The sequence below is a fragment of the Rattus norvegicus genome, chromosome 6, assembly GCF_021556685.1.
Source record: "Rattus norvegicus strain SHRSP/BbbUtx chromosome 6, alternate assembly SHRSP_T2T, whole genome shotgun sequence".
Classification (NCBI taxonomy): domain Eukaryota; kingdom Metazoa; phylum Chordata; class Mammalia; order Rodentia; family Muridae; genus Rattus; species Rattus norvegicus.
In genome coordinates, this window is record NC_141539.1 from 128,708,469 (window position 1) to 128,731,369 (window position 22,901).

General features: G+C 46.4%; 1 long non-coding RNA gene across 1 annotated transcript; it reads right to left on the minus strand.

The window, feature by feature from the left end:
- Positions 1-970: 970 nt before the first annotated feature.
- LOC108351293 (uncharacterized) lies at positions 971-22,882 on the minus strand. The gene is made up of 8 exons (XR_015623322.1): positions 22,778-22,882; positions 18,526-18,688; positions 18,255-18,414; positions 12,656-12,714; positions 11,151-11,715; positions 8,877-9,037; positions 8,259-8,393; positions 971-2,913 (listed from the first exon to the last, which is right to left on the minus strand). It is a non-coding gene; the product is annotated as an uncharacterized LOC108351293 (long non-coding RNA).
- Positions 22,883-22,901: the final 19 nt, after the last annotated feature.

Below are 22,901 nucleotides of genomic sequence, written 5' to 3' on the forward strand. Positions count from 1 at the left end.
TGAGTTTTCCTGCAGCGTCGGACACGTGTGAACACAGAGGGCCAATCTTGAAATCACAGCTAACACACAGCTGGGGCTGTGGGCCTGCTCTCTTCTCTGACTTAGTGAGTTTAATGGACACTGCTATTACTTAACTGGGAAATACATGCCCACAACTAAAGCCTCCCCCTTCTGTGTGTGTGCAAGTACACGTGTGTGTGTGTGTGTGTGTGTGTGTGTGTGTGTGTGTGCTTGTGCACACATCTTGTATGTGTTCACCCAGTTTAGATGCAGAACAGTGGAGGATTTTCTCCCCTGAGACAAAGTGAGAACGTGGAAGACAGTTTTAATGTGGTGTCTGTTTGCTTTTGCTCTAACAAAGTTGTCAGATTAAATTTACATGTTTACTGGGGGGCAGGTTGCTGAGATGCCTGAACAGGCAATAGAAAAAGCCAGTGGTTGTTATTAATATGTCTGGCCACAGGAGATGTTGTGTTCAGTACAGGGAAGAAGGCCATCGACACCAAGTCTGGGCTGCTAAGTGGAGAGATCATAGCTGTTGACCCCAGGGTGTCGCCCTGTCAAGGATCCTTCTATTTTATTCAGGAATAGGTGTGTAATGAGACGTCTCTCAGACCTGGGAGCTGAAACTGATCAACATTGCTGGGATGGAGGGGTTGAAAACGATTGACTAATAGATCAGGATGTTGCTGTCTTGAATGTGAACTTTCCCCACAGGCTCCTGCGCCTGGACACTCGATTCCCAGGCAGTGGTGCTGTTCTGGAAGGCCGTAGGACCTCCAGGAGATGGAGCCTCATTGGAGAAAGCGGGCCACTGGGGGCAGGCCTTGAAGCGTTACAGCCTGGCACTATGTCTACGTCTACCCTCTGCCTCTGAGTGGAAGACGAAACGTGGCCAGCTGCCTCCCATGCCTGCTGCAGCGCCTTCCCTGTGATGATAGCCTACACATCTTCTTTTCCTTTTTTTTTAGATTTATTTATGTATTATATATAAGTACACTGTAGCTGTCTTCAGATACACCAGAAGAGGGCATCGGATCTCTTTACAGATGGTTGTGAGCCACCATGTGGTTGCTGGGAATTGAACTCAGGACCTCTGGAAGAGCAGTCGGATACTCTTAACCACTGAGCCATCTCTCCAGCCCTCCCTACACATCTTCTTAAAGCAGAATGCCCCTCCCCCTCCTTAAATTACCTCTGTCACAGCAATGGGAAGACTGAGTAATGCACGGGGCATACGATCTCCTTGTAGAAGTGGAATCTGAAAACGTCAGAGCCTCAGGATAGAGCAGAAGGATAATTATTAAGGATCAGAGGTAAGGTAAGTGGGGGAGACGTTCATCCAAGGGTAACACAGGAGGACTTGCAGTTCTGAGATGACTGGCTTCTGGAGAACCAGTGTACAGCAAAGTGACCACACTTATTACTAATGCAGGGTTACATCATTGTTATGTGTTAAGGGAGTAGGTGTGAGGTATTATCTCACACACACACATAGCTAGGTCACAGATGTGTTAAACAGACTGAGTGTAGAGAATGCTGAGCAAAACATGTACACCTTAACTGCATGCGGTCTTGTGGGAATATGCAGATGAGGGTGCATGTGTGGGTGTGGGAGGGGTAAATGTGCGTTCAGTGTGCACATGCATGACACATGCGTGGAGGTCAGGGGCATGACCTTAGGTGTTAGCTCTTTTGTTTGAGACACAGTCTTTCATTGGTCTGGAACGTCACCGAGTAGGGAACTTCCAGGATCTTCCTTGTCGCTGTCTCCCATCTTGCTGGTGCTGCGATTACAAGCATGTAGATCCTCACACACGAGATGCAAGAGCTCTCTCTGAGCTGAGCCATGCCCCCAGCCCACACACACCTTTATTTCTTGATCATGCCTCTATAAAGCTGGTGGTAGTGGATAACTTATAGTGATCTAGGGGCAGACCATTCGATTTCCTGAGAGAAGTGACAGGTTCCTGCATGACTATGGAATTCTGGGAAACATCAGTCACCAATAGCCTCATAGACCCCAGCTTCAGGGACATAGTGAATGTGAGACAGAGCTCCTAAGAGGAAACTCTTACTTATCTCTCTCTTGCTCTTGAAAGAGGAGATTGCTGCCGTATTGCTGGTGGCCTCTGTGTCCCTTGGGACTGTGGCAAGGGTTGAGGTGACTATTCCTGGCTTCAAAGCCTATGCTCATGCTTGACCCGTGGGTTAGCAGTGTTTGAAGGAGAAAGGGGACAGAAGGTTGTTGTCTGCTCTCTGGCTCATGCAGTCACCAGGAGGTCTCTGGGGTGGCTGGGTGGAGATTAGACTTCCTCCTACCTCCCTCGTGTTCTCAGTTCTTCCTCTGCCCCTCCCTTTTTTCACCTTTTCCCAGGAAATGTTCTTCAGGGTCATGGACAATAACAGACAGTGTAGGTGATGAGAAATGAAGCCCCACCCCCACGCCCGCCCCATTCCAATTCCATTCTCCAGTGTTAAGGTCACGCAATTAAGTTGCAGTAAGAAAGGGTGGTCACACACTCATACCAGGAAGAAGTGGTTACTTAGCAACAAACAAGCTGTGTGAAGCAGGTTGTGTTTTCATCCGGGCTGTGTGTGAGAAGGACAAGAGTCACTGCTGGAGGTAGAAGGCTGCTCCGTTCAGCACGGAGTGGTTTCTCCACAGAACACACAGTAGTCAAGTGGCAAGGCAAAGTCGGAGAGGCTGTTGTATTCCTGAAACTGCTTCATAGGCCTGAGCTCATTTTATGAGAGTCTTATCTGTGCATGCTTGCTTTTTGATATTGTGCTGGGTTCGTAGCCAGTCTCCTGTAGTAGCATGGGAGAGTTTAAAGTCAGCCTTGGCTTCTAAGTCCATCCATCCCCTGTGTTTTCTGTTGCTTGACTCAAACTCCATTTTCATTTGACCTCCTGCAGTAGAGTTACAGAAAGGAGAAGGCAGGTGCCCAAGTCATGATTGGGCAGCCTGTATTTGATGGACAGCTACCTGGTCCAACTGTGGTCCCTGAAGACCGCCCTCTACCCTTGTCCCGATCATTATGTTAAAAAGCATATTTGGGGATGGGAAGCAATTAGTCTAGTGCTTGCCTTCAAGCATGAGGATCTGGCTTTGCATACTAGAACCCACATTTAAAGTAGGCAGGGTGGGGTTGGGAGGTGACTCGGTGGTTAAGAGTCCATACTGTTCTTGCTGAGGACGACACCTACACTGGGTGACACATAGCCACCTGTAACTCTAGCTCCAGGAGCACCTGAAACCTCTGGCCACTGTAAGCACCTGCATTTACATGTGTGTGTGTGTGTGTGTGTGTGTGTGTGTGTGTGTGTGTATTTAAATATATACATATACTTAAAGCCGGATGTGATGACACACATCCAAGGATGTGAATCCTTGGAGCTTCTTGGCCAGCCAACCAAGCTGGTTGGTGAACTCCAGGCCAGTGAGAGACCAGGTCTCATAGAGATGCATGGGGTTCTTAAAGACAGCACCTGAGGTTGCCCTCTGGCTTCCACTTACACCCAAGCATGTATGCACGTGTACCCGCACACATATATGCACCCCATTAGAGCACATACATTAGAGAAGATACATCTCCCTTTCTATACAATCGCAGTTCTTCCTCGACCCCAGGTCTGCCCACTCTGTTCCAGGTTCCTGTGAGGTTGCTGGTTTGAGGCTTGAACTGTGACACCTCAAAGATGGGGTTCCTGGATGTCTATATCTGTCTCCACCATCTCAAAGCCCAGCAGGGAATGGCTACTGTTCCAGCAGGCCCTCCTTCTGGTTGAAGGGGTGAGAAGAAATGAAGCTAGATTGTAGGCTGTAGTGTCTGCTCTGCCTGCCTCGTCACGGGGGCTCTAATAGTGTGTGCTGGATGAATTAGTCAGTGAATGAGAGATCCCGTCGGATTCATAGCCACCATACAGACCAAGGCGGAATACGCCGGTTTCTGTTACCTGATACTCAGGAGATTATTTTTCTGTAAACGACACTACTTTTTGCCTCTTGCTAGAGAATTATAAGTTCTCATTGTTCAAATCATTGTTCTCTGTAATTACTGTGGTGACACAGGGAGAGGAGTGGCGCTGCCCCCTCTTTTCAAACTGTGGCGGTGTGAGTCAGGCGTGTGCCTTTAGTAAGTGTTGCTAGCGTGCGTTGCAGTGGAACAGGTGGTGATGGAACTGCCTTTGTGTTCCTTGTGCCAAGACAGACGCCATGATGGCACCGGCTCTCCGGAGCCTCTCAGAGGCAGGCAGAGAAAACACAGAGGAGGCAGGCATTCACATACTGGCTCAGTCTGTTTCATGCTGAATGGGAGCCTGGCTCACGTGGGTTTGCTTCTGAGGTGTTTTGAGACGTGCATTCAGAAGCTGGCCCTTCAAACACAAGGGAGCAGGGGCTGGGAAGCTGCTGAGTGAGTGCTTTCCCCTGCTGAGCCCTTCAGCTTACAGAACAGCTCAGGCTCAGGCGGTGAAATGCTTGTTGTCTAATTGTGAGAACCTGACTTTGGATCCCCAGAAGCCTTGTAAATGATGTATGGGCACGTAAGCCTGTGGTCCTAGCCTTCGGGGAGAAGTAGAGACTGGGGATCCCAAGCTGGCTAACTAGCTACACTATTGGTAGCAATGAGCTCAAGTCAGAGACCCTGCCTCAACGTATAAAGTGGAGGGAGATCTAGGAGGACAGTGTCCATTAACCTTTGATCTCTACATGCACAGACAGTTATATCTCTAAACATGTGAACATGCACACACACACACACACACACACACACACACACGAATTGAATAAATAAAGTTAGTGAAAAATCCAGTCCTTTTTAGAGGGTGGATACATACTTTCTACGTGGTTTTATTGTATTTGCACTGACTCTCTCCACCCCAGGTGGCCTTGAGGTATCTGTCTGGAACACACACAGGGCCCTATCTTCTCTGCTTACACAAATGCCCCAGGTCCGAATAGGCCAATACGCAGGCTCAAAGTTGAGATTAAGAACAGCAGGACCCTCGAGGCAGAAAGACAAGATGATCATAACATCTCTTAGCTCAAATACATCCATGTATTCTGGACCTGTCTGATTGATGAACTAATTAGCATCCCTCTCCCTTCCCCCCATCCTCTGCTGCTGCTCTGGTATGGAAACAGGGTCAACAGGGTCTCTCTCTCTCTCTCTCTCTCTCTCTCTCTCTCTCCCTCTAGTCCTGATCGGCCTGGAACTTGTCAGGTCCAAAGGAAACTCCAACTCCCCAAACCCCAAAAGGCCAGAAATGAGCTCAATCGGGACTGTAGGAAGATTTCTGGCAGTTAGGTAAAAGCTAGGATTTCTCAGGAACCAGTGAAATTGGTTCCTGTCTACTAAAGTGGGTCATTTCCTTACCTCTGGCCAAAGGGATATGGCTACCTGTGGCACCAATCAGTATATCAAATCCTCCGTATCACAATTCCTTCCGTAAATTTCAAAGCCCATGCTAGACTCCTAGCTCTTCTCACCTCCTCTGCCCTAAACTCACTCCGGCTCATGGCTTCCCTCCCCCAGCTACTCACAGCCCTTCCTATGACCGGATGTTCACTTGTATAACCCGGATGGTCACTTGTATAACCCGGATGATCACTTGTATAACCCGGATGTTCATTGCGCTCTATGCTAGACCTGTCTCCCTCACCGTGCTTCTCTATTCTCCAGCCTCTGTTCTCCTCTCCTCTCTTGCAAACAACCCTGGCCATGTCCGGTTTGCTGGCCATGGTCAGTCTACTTCCTTCCCTGGTCTGGAGTCTTCCAGATGCCTCTGGTTGTTCTGACTTTCATGTCTACAGCAAAAACCTTCCCCCTAATCATACCACAGAGCAGCCATGCCATCAGTTTATGCAGAGCTCGCTACGTTGGCTAGGCTAGTGCTGAACTAGTATTAGAGACTTGCCCGTTTCCTCCTCCTGAGTGCTGGGATTAAAGGCATGCACTACTATATCTGGCCCAAAGGCTACTTCTCAAGGGCAGGTCTTGTGAATTGATGCCAAAGAATAGACATGATAATTCTGTGGATAAATTTTTAATGTTGTCAGAGCCAAGTGTTTTAATTATTTTTTTTTTCTTATGTAAGGTTGGTTGGTCAGTTGCAGTGTTCAGCAAACTTGAGTTTTACCCATTCTGTTATGTCTGAGAGGGTGGGGAAGGGCTAGGCAGTCCTCAAGAGAGAAGGGGTTAGAGACAGAAGAAGTGTGAAAGGTTCATGGTTGGGGAAAGAAGTCCCTTGCAAGGGAAAACATTAATTTTTTTTCATTATGTTGTTTGATATATTAATAACTATTCTGGCCCACAGGGGTTCGCCTGAACAAATTTATGGAGGCAAGCAAAACTGAAAGTTTGGAGCTTGACCGGTAGGATGTGTCTGCACATCTTAGGCTTTCCTGGGTGGGGGGCAGGGAGCTAGTATTAATGCCCAGGGATTAACAGCTATATAAAGGGTTAAACTATTACCTGTCCAAAGGGACTGGTAAGGAAGAAAGCCAGGGGAAAATCCCTAGAAACAATAGGAGTGTTTCAATTTGGGAATGCCTGAGAAAAACGGCGTAAGGAAGTGGGTAATGGAGACCTCAGTACCAGAGACTTTTGAGACTATGGGTGACTGGTTCTGTTATCTCCATCCTGAGGTGCTGAAGCTTGAGTGTCATGGCAACAGGGCACAGCAGAGCAAAGGTGCTCACTGCATGGCAGTCAGGCAGCAGAGAGGGTGAAGGAACTGAGAAGGTAGATTACTCAAGATCATTGCCTACAACTACCTCTAACCCAGCTCCCTTCCTTGTCTCTACTACCTCTCAGTAATGCTATCAGACTATGAACTCATCAGTGTACTCAAGGTCTGACTCACTTCCCCAGAACCACATCTCTCTGATCTTTTCACAGAAGACCAAGCCTTCCATGGGTGATCTTTTGGGAGAGGGGCCTTTCAAATGCAAATCATAACGGGGCCTAATTACGTTCTTTCTGTCTCTTAAATGAAACTCAGTCTTGATTAAGAGGTTTGGGAGAAGCAGCTCTGCCTTTGATTGATCCACTCAGCCAGTATTTATTGAGGGCTTGGTGTATGCCAGGCACTGTGTCAGGCCCTGGAACTCTGCAGAATGATTCAGCCAAATCCTTGTCATTTACTGTATCCTGAATGGTGGTTGTGGGTGCAGTGTGGGTGGGAAGGAAGCTTCCAACCTCTTTATATTCTGTAAAATGACTTTTTACAGCCCTCTGAGGGTGGAAGAAGGTTACTCCACCACACACACACACACACACACACACACACACACACACACACACACACACGAGTTGTCGTGGCTTTGCTCACCATGGTAACAGCTTAGGGAGAGCTGGAGCTCTGGTGTGGAGCCCAGCTGTTAGAGCTGCTTCCCCTGTTGCCTGCCTGCTCGTCTGATGACTCTGCACACTGCTAAGGTGCATCATTTCCCCAGACCTGAGATTTGGCTGGAGGACAGCAAGCAGATGGGACAGGGAGCGGGATAGTAGAGTCGCTGCGGGTTGAGTGTCAGGCGCTGGGCTCAGCTTGTGGCTTCATCTTGTCTAATCCTCTGTGTGATTGACTGTTCTAGATGATAGGAGGTTCAGGCGGACCCCAGAGCAACTGTCCTAATTGATCCTAACGTAGCTCTCCGTGCTTGATGGCTCAGAAATGCAGGTGCAGTGTGCTCGAGGGCGTTGCAGGCAAAAAGGCTAAAATGCGGATTCCCAGCATTGGGTTTCTAACTGGATCACTGTCTGGAGGTGGGGCCCGGGAACTGAACATGAAACGAGTCAGCAGGGTCACTTCATCCCTGTGTGGCTTAGAGAACAGAAGTGACCTAACCATCGTTGTAGGGCTAACTAGTTGGGCTAGCTCAGTGGACTCAGAAGGAGGGGACAGAAGAATGGAGTTTTCACAGAGAAGTGCAAGGCATTGGTCCAAATGCAGGCGGTCATTTTTTGTTTGCAATGGTAAGGTTCCCACCAAATGATGTTCTGATCAATAAAAAGAAAAGAAAGGAAGATGGAGGGGGGGCAACTCTAGCTGGGCTTATTATATTTTCTTCTCAGCATTTGTGCCTACAAAGCCAGCCCACTTCCCAGCCCAGTCACCAGGGCAACCGTCACCCCCACCTTGACAGCTAAGCGTCACAGGCAGCTTCTTGCACCCACAGCCAGGGCCAAGGGACCCAGCCCTATAATCAGCCTCCTGCTACCTCTGCAGGCAGCCAGCAGCAACAGTCTCACCCCGGCACAGTTCCGCAGACAGCCTTCCCAACGCTCAAGTGGTGCGATCTGCTAGTACGGCTTCCCAGGAGACACTGGGCGGAGACTGGAGGGAGAGGTCTGCCCTGAAGGGGAAGCATGGTCCAAGGTGGCAACCTGCACAGGAAAAAAAAAATGCCCTCCAAAAGGGGAGTGGTGGCAGGCAACGCCCTCCTCTAGCTGAGGAGACAGCTTTGGGGGTGGTGGGAGTTGAGGAAGGGTGTACAAAGTGATGAGCTGGTGGGAGGCTGGGTAGCATGGGAGGGGGAGGAGGGGCGGGATCTGGGCTCCCACTGCATCATTACTATGGAGTTGGTCCCAGCTGGGCCTTCAGCCTGTCCATGGTGTCCACACATACCTGGACATAGGCCTAGAACGGTTCCACTAGGTCTGGCTGCAGAGCACAGGCATGGTCTGTCCGGGCTGTCAAAGGTAAACCCAGGTCCCCTGGCTCTGATGACCTATGCATGTTTTTACTGGGCTACTAAGCCCCCTTTCACCATTGGAGACTTTTGGCCAGCTCTACCTGAACCTTTGTTCTCCACAATCTGGCAGCTTCCCTCACTTATCCCGCTTTGGACACGTTCTTGGCGGGCTCACCTGGCTGGGGTCTTTCCAGTCCACAGGCAACAAGAACTGGCTCTTTTCAACCCTTCTTCCTTCGCTCATGGCAGCCTAGGGCCAACCTCTGCAGGCTCTACTGCTTCCAGACTGGGACGAAGCCTTCCTCCAGAGGGCCAAGGGTCTGGCTCCCTTCCAGGCTGTTTAAAGAACCAGCTGAGACCTTTATGCTGCAAGGGCATTAACTCTCCTGCGGCTACTTCTAGCTAATGGGAGGCACAAGGCTGGAGGGAGCCCTCTTGCCTTAGGCTGTTCTCAGGCCAGTGCTTTCTGTGAGGCCTGTCTGGAGAAGTTCTGTGTGACCTGGCTTTGAAAGGGAGTGGGGGCCAGTTGTCTGGACACTACCTCCCCACAACCCCTTCTCACTTCTCAGCTACCTTTACCTCACTTCCTGCTCCCTCACCTTGATGTTCTGGAATTGTGCCTCCCTTAGAAGCAGTTGAAAGGAAACTTTTCTCTCACAGGGTTTTCTTGAGAACCTAGAAGTTAGCATCCCTATGCTAATAGACCAGAGTTCATGCTCTGGGTTGTCTTAGCCTGAGAGAGGGAGCTGAGGAATAGAGAAGTGATCTTTCCCAAGGGTGCAGCTGGTATGTGGAGAAGCAGTTCTTGCTCCTGTCTGTAACACTTCTAACAAGTGTTTGCCATGTGCTAATAGGCACTGTGAATGTAGCAGTGAATACGATTGACAAAAATCCCTGGCTTTATGGAATATGATATTCTGGTGGAGACCTGGAAGAGAAAGACACCATAATCTGGATGAAAAGGTAAACTATTCAGAATGCCAGCTTGATCATTGCTGATCCATTGGAGTGTCCCGGGCCGAAGGTAACACCCCTAAAGTTCCCAAGTGCAAGCTTAACACCCTAAGATCTCAGAGAGCCCTGGAACTCTGGGTGACTAGGTTAAAGAGTGTCCTGGACAGAAGAGGGAATTGGGACGGACAAACTGGGATGCCTGTACACCCAGCAAGGACAAGCAAGGGCTTCGGCTGATGAGAGCCTTAGGAGAAACCAGGTCTGCAGGCGCCTCGACTTTGTACTTCTAGCTTCCAGATCTGTGTAAAAACCCACTCCTTGCTTTAACTCACCCAACCCGCGCTGACTCATTCCATCCTAGCAAATGAACGCACTGAGATTTTAATTTCCTAAGAGGCGCCTTGAGTTGGCGTCACCGAGAAGGTAACGTTTAAGCCAAAAGCCAAAGTTACTGATGGAGGGAGTTCTTTGGAAATCTTAGGGCGGGGCATCCTCCCTAAGCAAGAGCAGCAGGGCCCTCAGCTCAGACTGAGACCCCAGCTCATGAGCTAGAGGGCTAGGCGGAGGGTCAGCCCGCAGGAAGGAAGCTGAGTGGGTGAGGTGGGGGAGGGGCGGAATCAGAGAAGAGAGGGCGCTCATGAATTGTCCCTCTGCAAGGAGGAGAAGGCATTTCAGGACTGCCTGGAGTAAAGAGTATTTGGCGTGTTTGCTGCCCATTCTCCTTGTCACAGATGAGGAGGCCTTGAGTGTGACAGTGGCTGTAGCAGGCACAGGTTTGAGATGCTGCTAAACATCCAAGGACAGCATTTCTTTCCCCTCACCCATGATGCTGGCCCACGTGGTGAAGGTGCATAGGTTGAGAAACCCTGAATTATACATAGTCTGTGCCTGACTGACTGCTGCATTAGCAGATTCGCTCTGGCCGAGTTGAGAAAGGGCAGAAGCTGAGGTCCTCTTTGTTGATCCAGGTGAGAAATTAAAGTGGCTCAGGCTGGATGGGCACAAGGTCCGTGTGTACGACTTCTTGTTATTTTCTCTTTCCCTGACTCCCTACTTTTTCTCTCCTCTCTCCCAGAGAGGAGGTCCCTTACCAGTGGACAAACTTCTGGGCAGATTGTGAGCTTGAGTTCACGGGGAACCCATTCAGTTCTCTCAGTTTCTAAGTTGAAGAAGAAATGGGGACAACTCGCTTATGGGCATCTGCCAGTAGTGGATGGAGTGTCAATCACCCACTGAGTCATTAAGTAAAACAAAGAATGAGTGGTGGGTGGATATCCAGCTATACAAGCCAGAAACTCAAGTCACTCAGAGTGCTTCTACCTCCCAGATGTCTACCACTCCACCTCTATTCTGCCAGCACAGAGACTTCTCTCCCAGGCCACAAGTTTATCTCGATAGCTCTGCTCCAACCTGCTGTGTTTGGATTTACATCTGAAATGTCCCTCCCCTACGGCTCAGGTTTTGAATACCTTTCCACTTGATGGGAGGTGCCTACCTGACCCGGAAGTAGATCACTTGCAGCAGGTCCTTGAGTGGGTCATGTGATTTCTGCCTCCTTCCTGGTTTGCTCTCTGCATTCTGATACATCATCAACAGCTTCTGCCTGTAGGCTCCTGTTGTCATGGACTGGTCACATCATCATAGGAAGCACCATGATGGACTGAAAAACCTCTGAAACCATGAGTCAAAATAAATGCTGTCTCTCTCCAACAGTGTCTTCGGGGAATGCTGATTATGGTGATGGAAAAGTAACTAATCCATGGTCCCTCCTGTCACACTGCAGCCCCACAGTCTTGGCATGTGTGTCAAGGGAACAATGACATCTCAGTGATACAATACAACAAAGGTTCAGTTTTTACTTATGCAGCAGGAGGTGGGATACCCCCACCATATGCGTCTTTCCCTTTACAGATGCCTGGATGTAATTAAGCATTGGATGGTTGTTGACTGTGTCTTCTGTGTGCTTGCTGGTCTGTGCGCCCCTTGATGGTATACTCCGGCTGTTTGTTGCTAGCCATCCCTAGTATGTCGGTCACTTTTTGCTACTGTTGACAAAACATCTCAAAGAAAAACAAGATTAAGAGTGTTGTTTGGCTCCTGGTGTCAGAGGTCCCAGTGTGTGGCCCACTGGCCTAGTCAGTATGGATCTGGGGAAGGCTGGGGAGCAGAAGGAGACTGGAAGGGGTCAGAGAGAAGATATACCTTCCAAAGACACATCCCCAATGAAGTCCTCCCACCAAATTATGAATCATCAATGAGTTAGGAATCTATCTGATTATCACAGAACCCTCCTGACCACCCTTTAGTGATGGGAATCACTAGCTGTTTGGGGAACCGAGTCTTCAACACGTGGGTTTTGGTAGACAATTCATAGTCCAAACCATGACACCTTCTCCTAGAACAATTCCAGACATATTTTTGAACAGAATGGCTAAATTGTAACTAGAAATCAAATAATTGCCCTAATCTAAACAAATCTAAACTATGGTCTGGATAGGTGGATCAGCAATTAATACATGGTTCTCAGTCTGCATTTTAGGAAGCTCACAGTAGCCTGTCCCTCCAACTCCAGGGAATGGACTCCCTCCTATGGACGCCACAGACATTGTACTCATATGTACGGACCCACACACAGACATACACATATAATAAAAGAAGTGAATCCGGGGCAGGAGAGGTGATTCAGCAGTTAGGAGCACTGGCTGTGCTTCCAGCCAGTGTTTGATTCCTGAATGTTCCTGAGTCTGGTTCCCATCACCCACATGGTGGCTTACACTGTAACATCTGATGTCCAATTCTGGCCTCTGAGGACATAGACATGCAAGTGGTGCACAAACACATATGAGGGTAAAATACCTATTGTGATGGCTATTCTTGGTTGTCAACCTGACTGTATCTGGAATGAACTATAATCCAGAAATGGAGGGCACACCTGTGACCCACATCTCGAGGCTGGTAGACATGAGCTTTTGATCCAGATCTTGGGGCTGGAAGACATACCTCTTTAATCCAGATCTTGAGACATACCTTTAATCTGGGCCATACCTTCTACTGGAGACCTACACAAGAATAATTGAAGAAGGAAGGGTTCGTTCTTCTTTGCCTGTTTGCACTTACTTGCCAGCACATCTGTTGGAATCTACCTCTTTAGGATTTCAACTTATACAGAAGACCAGTTGAAACACCTAACTTCTTAGGACTGAGCAACCAACTGTCCATTGTATGAATATATATATATATATATATATATATATATATATATATATATATTCATTCCATAAGTTCTGTGACTCTAGAGAACCCTAAACACCTATATTTATAAAAGAAAATAATTTTTAAATTAAAATATCTAAAATATGAACTCATACATAAATTACATGAAACAAGTACACACTTATTTTGTTTTTCAATACAATTTCTCTGCATAGTCCTGGCTGTTCTGGAACTCTGTAAGCTGGCCTAAAACTCAAGAGATCCACCTTCCTCTGCCTCCTGAGTGCTAGGATTCAAGGTGTGTAGGAGTGTGCCACCACCTCCCCAAGTACATGCATTTTAAATAAAGATAGAATAAACACTTCGCTTACTTTGTAAAAAACAAAAAACAAAACAAAACAAAACAAAACAAACAAGCACATTCCAATGCCTCTGTGGGTCCCACTCTGATTACAATTCACTGCTAAGGCTAAACAACAGATTGCATTTTGTACATTTTGTATATCATCTCACCATTGGGGGTCGTTTTAACCATATCTATATTATCTACATTAGTGTTTTAGAACACTATGTAATGGTGTCATGGCATAGAAAATCTTTGGCAACTTATATCTGTGGTTCGACATGTTCATAGAATCTGTCTTTGTGAGTGATAAAATTTATCTTTGTGAGTGATAGAGCCATTCATTTTCATTCCCAGTTTCTCACTTTTGGGCCTAAAGTTGTTAATTTATCCATTTGTCTGTTGATTGTTGTTGGGGTTGTTTCCAGGTTTTCGCTACAGTCTGTACTGCTGTGAATTTTCTTGTATGTATCTCTATATGAAAATGAGCAAGAATTTCCCAGAACATATGCTCGGAAGAATGTTTATGCCTTGAAGAAGCAACATATCTTATTTAACAAGCAAGTAGCAAATTCTTTTCCAAAGTGGTTAGACCAGTTTGCACTTCAGTCAGAGTAAGTAGCTATCCTCGTTTGTCATCTCCATGACTTTAGCCTACTTAGTGGGTTTGTCTCATTTTGTTAATGAATGTTGAGCTTAATTATTAAGGTATGGTCAATTTATTTTGTATGTGGTATATGTGCATATATGTCCATGGGCATGTACACATATGTGTGCAGGTTTATATGCATTCATGTATGGGGGATGGAGGTCAATGTTGGGTATTTTCCTCCACCTTGTATTTTGAGACAGATTCTCTCACTTGGACTCCTCAATTTGGCTATCTTGGCTGGCCAGAGAACACCATGAATCTGCCATCCCAGCTCTCTTGGTGCTGGGATTACAGATGTGTTCCATGGAGCCTGGCTTTTACGTGGTGCTGGAGATCTAAACTCCAGTTTTCACACTTCCACAGGAAGCATTTTCCCAGCAGAGCCATCTCCCAGCCCTTGTTAATGATGAAGAATTGGCATTGGGCTCCTTTTTTATGGTTTACAGGCAATTCTTCTGTACATGGTTTGTTAATCCCAGAGATATGAGTGGAAAGATAATCATCCTGAATTATAGCCAAGTTAATTAAAGTAAGCTTTTTAAAATTTGTGTACATGGTTCGTCTTTCCCTCAAGGCAGGATTCAAGAGATCAGTGTTTGATGCGGTGGGGAAAAAGGGGTTTTATAGCTTCAGAGTAGAGGGTTTTCAAACGGGAAAATACTGGCAGGAAAATAGGCAGGGTTACAGAAGCAGAACATAAGTATAACAAGTTGGTCATAACAACCTCCTGAAACAAAGACAAGGTTGCCAAGTGGTCATAACAAGGTGGTCACCAGGTAGTAACAAGGTGATCATAACAAAGTGTAACAAGGTGCTCATAACAAAGTGTAACAAGGTGCTCATAAGAAGGTGTAACAAGGTGGTCATAAGAAGGTGTAACAAGGTGGTCATAACAAGATGTAACAAAGTGTAACAAGGTGGTCATAACAAGGCAGTAACAAGGTGGTCATTATTGTGCTCTTCCTATTGCTGCTGTAACAAGTTACCACCAAACCTGGTGGCAGAAGCAGCAGTTTTGTCCTTTCACAGTCTGGAAGGTAGATGTCTGAAGTAGTTCCTACTGGGCTGAATCTGAGGTGTCAATAAGGCCTGCTTGTCATCTGGAGATGTAGGGGAGAAATTTCAAGGTTTGGGCGACTTGCCACCCCTTTCAGACTTCAACAGATCATCATCTCTCAGTCCCTTCGTTTTTGAATGTGCACAGTGGCTAGCCTAGTCCTCCTCGTGTGGACGAACTCTGCCTGGACTGTGGAAGTCTGCCTCTCTTCCATGCAAAAGGTTCTATGACTTGACTAGGGCCTACTCTGACAAACAATTGAGAAGAAACTGGAAGATCACCTTACACCATAAATCGGTCACCTCAAAGTCCACTTTCCATGCAGACATCATTCACAGGCTCAGGGAATTAGGTCAGGAATGTCTTTGAGGAAGCATTGCTTTAACTCCCACAGAAATCAATAAGTTCATTATAATTTATTGACTCTTTTCTGAACCTGAATCCAGATGGCCCCTAGTCTGCTAGCAATAATAGTAACAGTAGGCTCTTATGCTGGGAAGTTGTTTTTTTTTTTAATTGTTCATTTTTTTTTGTTTGTTTTTTGTTTGAGACTCTCTATGTAGCCCTAGATATCCTGGAACTCACTCTGTAGACAAGGCTGGCCTAGAACTCACAGAGATCTGCCTGCTTCTGCCTCCTGAGTGCTGAGTTTAAAGATATGTGCCACCCACCTCCTGGCTCTGGGAAATTTTTCAAGAATTGAATACATATTATTTCATTTATTTATTTATTTTTATAGCTTTTGGAAGTAAACATTATTGTTGTTGTTATTGTTATCTTTAACTCTCTCTCTCTCTCTCCCTCCCTCTCTCTCTCTCTCTCTCTCTCTCTGTGTGTGTGTGTGTGTGTGTGTGTGTGCGCGCGCATGTGTGTACTCACATAGGTGCCTAGGAAGTCCAGAAGAGAGTGTCAGATGCCCTGAGGCTAGGATTACAGACTGTGGTGGTTGGAACTGTACTTAAGTCTTCTGGAAAAGCTGTATTGTTCTCTTAACTGCTGAGCCATGTTTCTAGCTCCAAATGTCAATATTACTGTGTGTATATGTGTGCATTTGGTTATATGTACATGTGTGTGGGTTGTTCTCTCATGCAGTTATGGGTGAAGGGTGTCAACGGTGGGGAGTCTTTCTTTTGTACTTTGAACCTTAGTTTGGAGACGGTCTCTTACAGAACCTGGGGATTACTGGCTGCTCATAGATCCTCTCATGGTCTGCCTACTCTGTCCTCTCCCCAGCAGAGGTTACAGTCATGTGCCGCTACACCCAGTTTTTGCATTGTTTGTGGGGATTCAAAGTCAGATCCTCATCACACATGCACTGCAGTCTCTTTACACACTGAGCCGCCTCCCAACTTCCTTGCATACTATTAGTCTTAGCTTAGCTGTACTCAAGGACAGTGACATTACATAGGATAATGGGAAGTACCTGAACTCTGAACAAAGTTTAGGCAGCTGAATTCCAAAGTCCTTGTGCTTAGCCTCACGCTACTATTAAATGAGCAGATGAAGTGGCCATGGCTAATTTTCCTTAGCTGTGTGTTTTTGCCCAAACTACACAACTTTCTGAGCTTCAATTTCATGTCTGGTCAAATGGTAACAGCAGAATATCTTTTCTGTGCTCCACTGGCCTGCTCTGAGGGCACAATGAGTCATGTGTGAAATCAGGGCAGGAAAGAAGAATGGCACTCAGAGAACTTATCCTCCAGGTGTCCCCGGCAGAGACAAAAACTTGGGTTTCCCGGCAACCAGGCGCCTTCCATCCCAGGATGGCCATTAGAGCACTTACAGATTCCAGTCATCGAATCGAGCATTTCTTTGCACCAACCTCCTGCCTTCTAATCGCCAATATTAGAAGTGTGCAGTGAATACTGTCACCGAATCTTAGATGGTGCTGTGATAGAGTCCAAATATGCAATACTCCTTAGCCGGAGCAGGGTAAGGTCCCTAAGTAATAATTAGTTTCAGTAATGCATCGAAGGAAAGGGGGTTATTTTCAGAAGTTAACAGCCAAGGGACGCTACATGGGCTTTGCTCCTCATGACTTTGCCTTTTCTCGATCCTCATGCCGTCACACTTCCATTGCCCCTTGACTCCTCTTTGTGCAGTGCGGAACCCAAGGCCATGATTTTTAGCTGTGGGCTCGCCACCTGTTATTTTTGTTTTGAGTTTCAGAGAAACACTGAAAAAGGAAAAGTAAAGGATGGGGAGAGGTATAATCTATCAGATATAGGTTTAGATTTTTCAAAGACCCACCTTTAATATGAATTTTTAGACGTTTTAACCTCCCTTGCAGCCCACCATACACCAGAGGTAGCGGAAAAGAAAGGTTATTAGGATACGAAAGAAGTGGACCTGTTTAGGAATTGTTCTTTAGAGCAAATCCAATCTGCATTGCCAGGAAATCAGCAGTGACAGCTGACCCATTCCCAAACACTTCCTGAATATAGCAGCACTCCAGTTCAGTAGTGTTGGGATAGCAAACGTTGTATCAGCAGCGGTGGCATGACCTAGCAGAAACAGCCAGACCTCCGCTGAGTCAGCACCAGTCAGCAGGAGGGACCATGACCATCAGAGATGCCAGGAGAAGTTCTCTGCCGTGCCTCTCTCAATGAAGTGAAGATAGGTGAAGGCTCAAGAGCAACAAAACATTGCAAAGCTGGCTGTGCAGGCAAGCCTCTGTCACTGTCTGCTGAGCCTTCTTCATACTCCCTCTAAAGCTCACATGTCCTCCCACAGGTCTTGCCTCACCGTGTGAGTCTGTGTCAGCTGACATACTTTGTCAGTTGGCCCTAGTCTGAGGAAGTGGCAAGAAGCCACGTGGCCAAAAGTTTTTGGTGCATTTCTCTTTATGGAGTCATGACCAACAGAGCTCAGCAATGCAATGTAAGGTAAGGTGAACCAGTACATGTGTGTCATTAGTGAGGAATCCTTCATGATGTGTCCTTTTACATGCTTACTTTAGCAAAACATCCTTTCACCTGTGTCTGCTTCAGGAAAACACTCCTTCACATGTGTGCCCCGACAAAACGCCATCCAACACTACTGGCTTTCCAAAGGAACCTTACGTTTCCACTTCAGTCGGATGTGTAGATGGACGTTATTCCCCGCTTCTATACAAAGGGGATAGATTTCAAGGTGCCTAGCAGATGCCTGAAACCTAATATAAATATCCAAATCTGTATATTCTGTTTCTCTTTATAAATACGTACCCATGATAGTTTAATTTATAAATTAGATACTGTAAGAGAGTCACAGTAGGAACTGATAATAAAATGGAACTATATCAAGTAAAGTAAATGTAGTGTAAAACAAGTACTGTGGTATTCTAACGGTATACCTGATAACCAAAATGGCTTCCAAGTGACTGACGGGTGAGTGGAATATATCATATGGAAACGCTGAGCATGGCGATGACTCGTGCTCTGCCTCAGGTAGGATGGAATGGAATAGCATGAGGTGATCTCTGCTCCGGATGGACCACAGATGCTGGGCAGTAACTGAAACCATGAAAAATAACATTGTAGCTGGGGAGGGGGAGCTACTGCATACGTAAGGCATAGAAATGTAATCACAGGCTGAGGAAGTAAGGAAGTTGGCTAAGTACTTGCCTGTGCATCAAGTCCTGGGTATAATCTCCAGCAGCACACCAGGAGTGGCAGGATACATGTGTTAAGTCCAGAACTCGAGATGTAGAGGTAGGAGGATCAGAAGTCAAAGCCATCGTTGACTACATAATGAGATTGAAGCCAACCTTGGCTCAGAAGACCCTATCTAAAGCAAGCAAGCCAAGATACAAACAAAAATGTAGTTCAATTAACATAGCACTGGCCTAAAATATGTAGATTAAAAGACCAGCAAGAAGAGCTAGAAACAAATGTGTATGCCTGTGAGTACTTGTCATAGCACAGAGACGCAAGCGCGTATTGGTGGGGGAAGATGTGTTGTTAGGTGCTGCTGGAAATTGGCTCACTAAATAGAGACAGTATTATCACATCCCTATTAATATTACACACTGAGGTGACCCCCAGATGCCGTAAAACCTAATCATGGGAGGTGCAGATGTGAAGCCAGATAGAACAACGGGTAGGGGAATAATTCATTTGGTTTTGGGTGAGAAACGATTATTCTTTTGTTTTGCTTGTTTGCTTTTTTTGTTTGTTTTTGTTTTGAGAGAGTGAGAGAATCTCAGTATGTAGCTATATCCTAACCCTGATTGCCTCGTAACTGGGTATATAGACCAGGCTGGTTTCAAACTCACTGGGATCTGCCTTGTGAGTGCTGGGATTGAAGGCCTATGTCAGCACACCTAGCTACAATTCTTAAAAAGATTCCCCTTCAAATATACTCCCTGGACTAGTCAGGGTTCTTTAGGGTAACAGAACTATAGAATGAATCTGTATATATAGAAAAGGGATTTATTAGGATGACTTCCAGGCTGTGGTCCAGCTAATCCAACATTGGCTGCCTATGAACGAAAGGTCCAAAAATCAGTCATTGTTCAGCCCATGAGGCTGCATGCCTCAGCTGGTTATCAATATATGCTAAAATTTTGAGCTTCCTTCTTCTACGTCCTTATCTAGAATTCTAGGAAAAGTTGTGGCCCAGATTAGAGGTGGGTTTTCCAAGCTCATAGGATATGGATTAGAGATGTGTCTTCCTACCTCAAAGCTCTGGACTAGAAGCTTCCCGGTTGAAGTTAGGTAAAAACCCTTCACAGGTCTGCCCCTTTATTTTTGAGTTTTAGTTAATTCTAGCCATTGTTAACTTGACAACTAAGAATATCCATCATACATCTAAACCTTCATGTATTTGGCTATTTCAAAAGAAACATCCTCATTAGTTGTAGGGTAGCAAGGACAGAACGAATAGGCACCAAAGGATCGGAACAGCTATTTATGGTGTTTAAAACTAACGAATCATTATTTGGAACATAAGAAAGTCCTACAATTTACTTAGAAAGGTAATAGGAAAGCAGAAAAACCAGGCAAAGGACATAAATAGGCATGTCTCAGAAGGGGAAAATCTTAGCGGTTAAATATGTAGAAAGTGGTCAGCACATCAACTCATCAAGAAAAACACAAGCCAATGAAAGCGACATTCCTCTCTAACACAAACCAGCCCTCAGGTAATAGCATGTGTCAGCATGTGGCCTGAGGACATAGGAATGTATTCTTCATTTATGCACCACTGGTTAGACTGTAAGTGGATAAAAACCATCTGAGACAATCGCCGGACAGTGAAGGCAAGCCCTAGAGACTTTAGGACCCAGCCATTTCTCGCTGAAGGTCTTCAAGGAGCAGGCCTATCTAATGCCCACCCTAGCACTGTCTGTGTTCATTTTTGAGGACTTGATGATAGTGTTGAGCATACAACTTGTGATGGTTTGAATAGGTATGGCCCCCATAGACAGGGTTTGATTGCTTGGTCACAGGGAATGGTACTATTAGGAGGTGTGGCCTTGTTGGTGTAGGTGTGGCCTTGTTAGAGGAAGTATATCACTCGAGGGGCAGACTTTGAGATCTCCTATGTTCAAGCTATGCCCAGTGTGGTACAGTCAGTCTCCTGCTGCCTATAATCAAGTTGTAGACCTCTCAGCTCCTTCTCCAGTACCACATCTGCTTGCCTGCTGCCATGTTTTTCACCATAATGATAACAGACTAACCTCTGAAACTGTAAGCCAGCCTTAGTTAAATATCTTCCTTTCTAAGAGTTGCCATGATCATGGTGTTTCTTTACAGCAATAAAACCCTAACTAAGACAGAAACAGAGTTGATCAGTGGCAGGGTTAATGTCTTACTGGTGTACAGAGCCACGTGACAAGCTACAGCCCTGTTATAGGTCATATCTTAAATCTCCCCTAAAGGCCATGTCTTAAAAACTTGGTTAGCAGACATGGTGCTATCTGGAGATGTCAGGAACAAGTTAGGTCACTGAGGGTATGCTCTTGGGACCTCTGGGCAACCCACCCTTTCTGTGGTCATGAGGTAAACCGTGTTCTGTCACAAGTTCCCATCATGATGGGCTGCCATAGCTGTGTTCACTGAAATTGGGCTAAACGACTATGGACATAAAATTAGGAATCATGAGCCAAATGATTCTTTCTTTTTTACACTGATTCTGTCCAGTATCTTGGCACAGTGATGGGAAACTAATACAACTTCTGAACTATTAAACCAAGGAAAAATTAAGCAACAGAATGCATTCTTACCATACCACCACTCGTTGTTTAAATAAAAGCAAACACACGAACCAAAAACATTGATTTATTTTGAGATGTGTACATATACTCATATACTGGGGCATATTTTAAACACAAGGAAGTGTGTGTGAGTAAGTGGGGTGAGAGCATGGACTATAGGCAGATCCATGCTGACCCATGAGGTGGAGAGCATGAATAGCATAACTTACTCTTCTTCCCTTCTATTCCCATGTGTATATCCCTGTGTGCACTCGTGTGTGTGTGAGCGTGCATGCTCACAAGTACACATGCATGTGTTGTATACAAGAAATAGGAAGGAAAGGCCATGACTGCTACTAAGTATGGTGGAAGAGAAAGTTTATGCTAGCTCTGTAGGAGAGCATGGCCAGAGGCAGGGACCTTGGGGGACAGTCCAGAGTGGACATGAGCAAGTGGAGCTGTGCCATGTGAGGAGAAGGGAGAGGGGTTTGGGGAAGGGAAGACGGAACCAGGTACAGCTGCCAGGAGGTCAAACATACAAATAGGGAGGGTAACTAAGATTTCTGGATTATATAGGGAAAAGCCTCTGGGGGAAGGGCAGGCAGCCCCTGGGCTGGAGATTTCAGGGTAGAGGGTGGGTTATGCCAGCCATACCCTCTAACAGGTAGGAAATGAGGGATGCTGGGAGAACTTGGTGGCCAGGTCCACTTGGATATGTCAAATACACACCTTAGCCATTTGTCCTGGCTTTGAGAGCTAACAGTCTGTTTCGTGAGGAAGCGAGAGGAAGCTCTCCAGTGTCTTGTCCTGATTTTCTCTGTCAAGATAGGGTCTCACACTGAAGCTGAAGGCAGATTGCAAGCTCCTAGGATCCTTTGTCTCCAGCCCCTCATGTGGGGTTACAGGCTCATGCTGGCTCTTTTTTAAATGTGGGTACTGGGATCTGAATTCATTTCTTACTCTGAGTCATCTCTTCTGTTGTGCGTGCGTGTGTGTGTGTGTGTGTGTGTGTGTGTGTGTGTGTATGTGTGTGTGTGCATGTAAGATGTAGTGAGTGTGAAGGGGTCATAGGACAACTTGGAGGACTCAATTCTTTCCTTTCACTAAATGTGTCCAATGGATGGACTGGCAACAAGTTCCTTTACCTACTGAGCCATCTTGAATATGAATACACACACACACACACACACACACACACACACACACACACACATATATATATATATAGTCTTATAGTTTCAGAAGGTTACTAGTCACCACGTGAGTGCTAGGTATTGAACCTGTGTCCTCTGGAAGAGGAGCCAGTGTTTTTAACAACTGGGCCATCTCTCCAACTCTTCCTGCCTTATTTTGACTAGAACCATATCTAAGTGAGTCGAGTCAACTGCTCCACCAAAGTCTTTCATGTCTTTCTACCCACTGTGCTAAGCACTACCTCCCAGTCCTCTAAAAAGAGCTGCACTCATCATGGGTCCACGTTTTCCTCTTCCTCCAACACAGCACTGCAGGACTGTATTCCCATACACCTGTCTCCTGTCCTCAGGCACACACTAAGCACTAACCGGCTTGATTTGGTCACTTGAGGGTTCCCTAGGCCGGGAGTTGAGTTAGCAGAAGGTTGTCTGCAAATGCGGCAGGCCAGCAGAGCAGAGCAGCCATCAAATGACCAGAAAGTTACTCACACAGGTGCAAGAGAGTCCAGCACACCGCACACTTCCCCCGCTTCACTCTCATTGGCTCAGCCTGCCCGCGCCCATTTCCCGCCCCCAGCCCGCCTCCTGGTCGCCTGGGTGACGCGAAGAACTT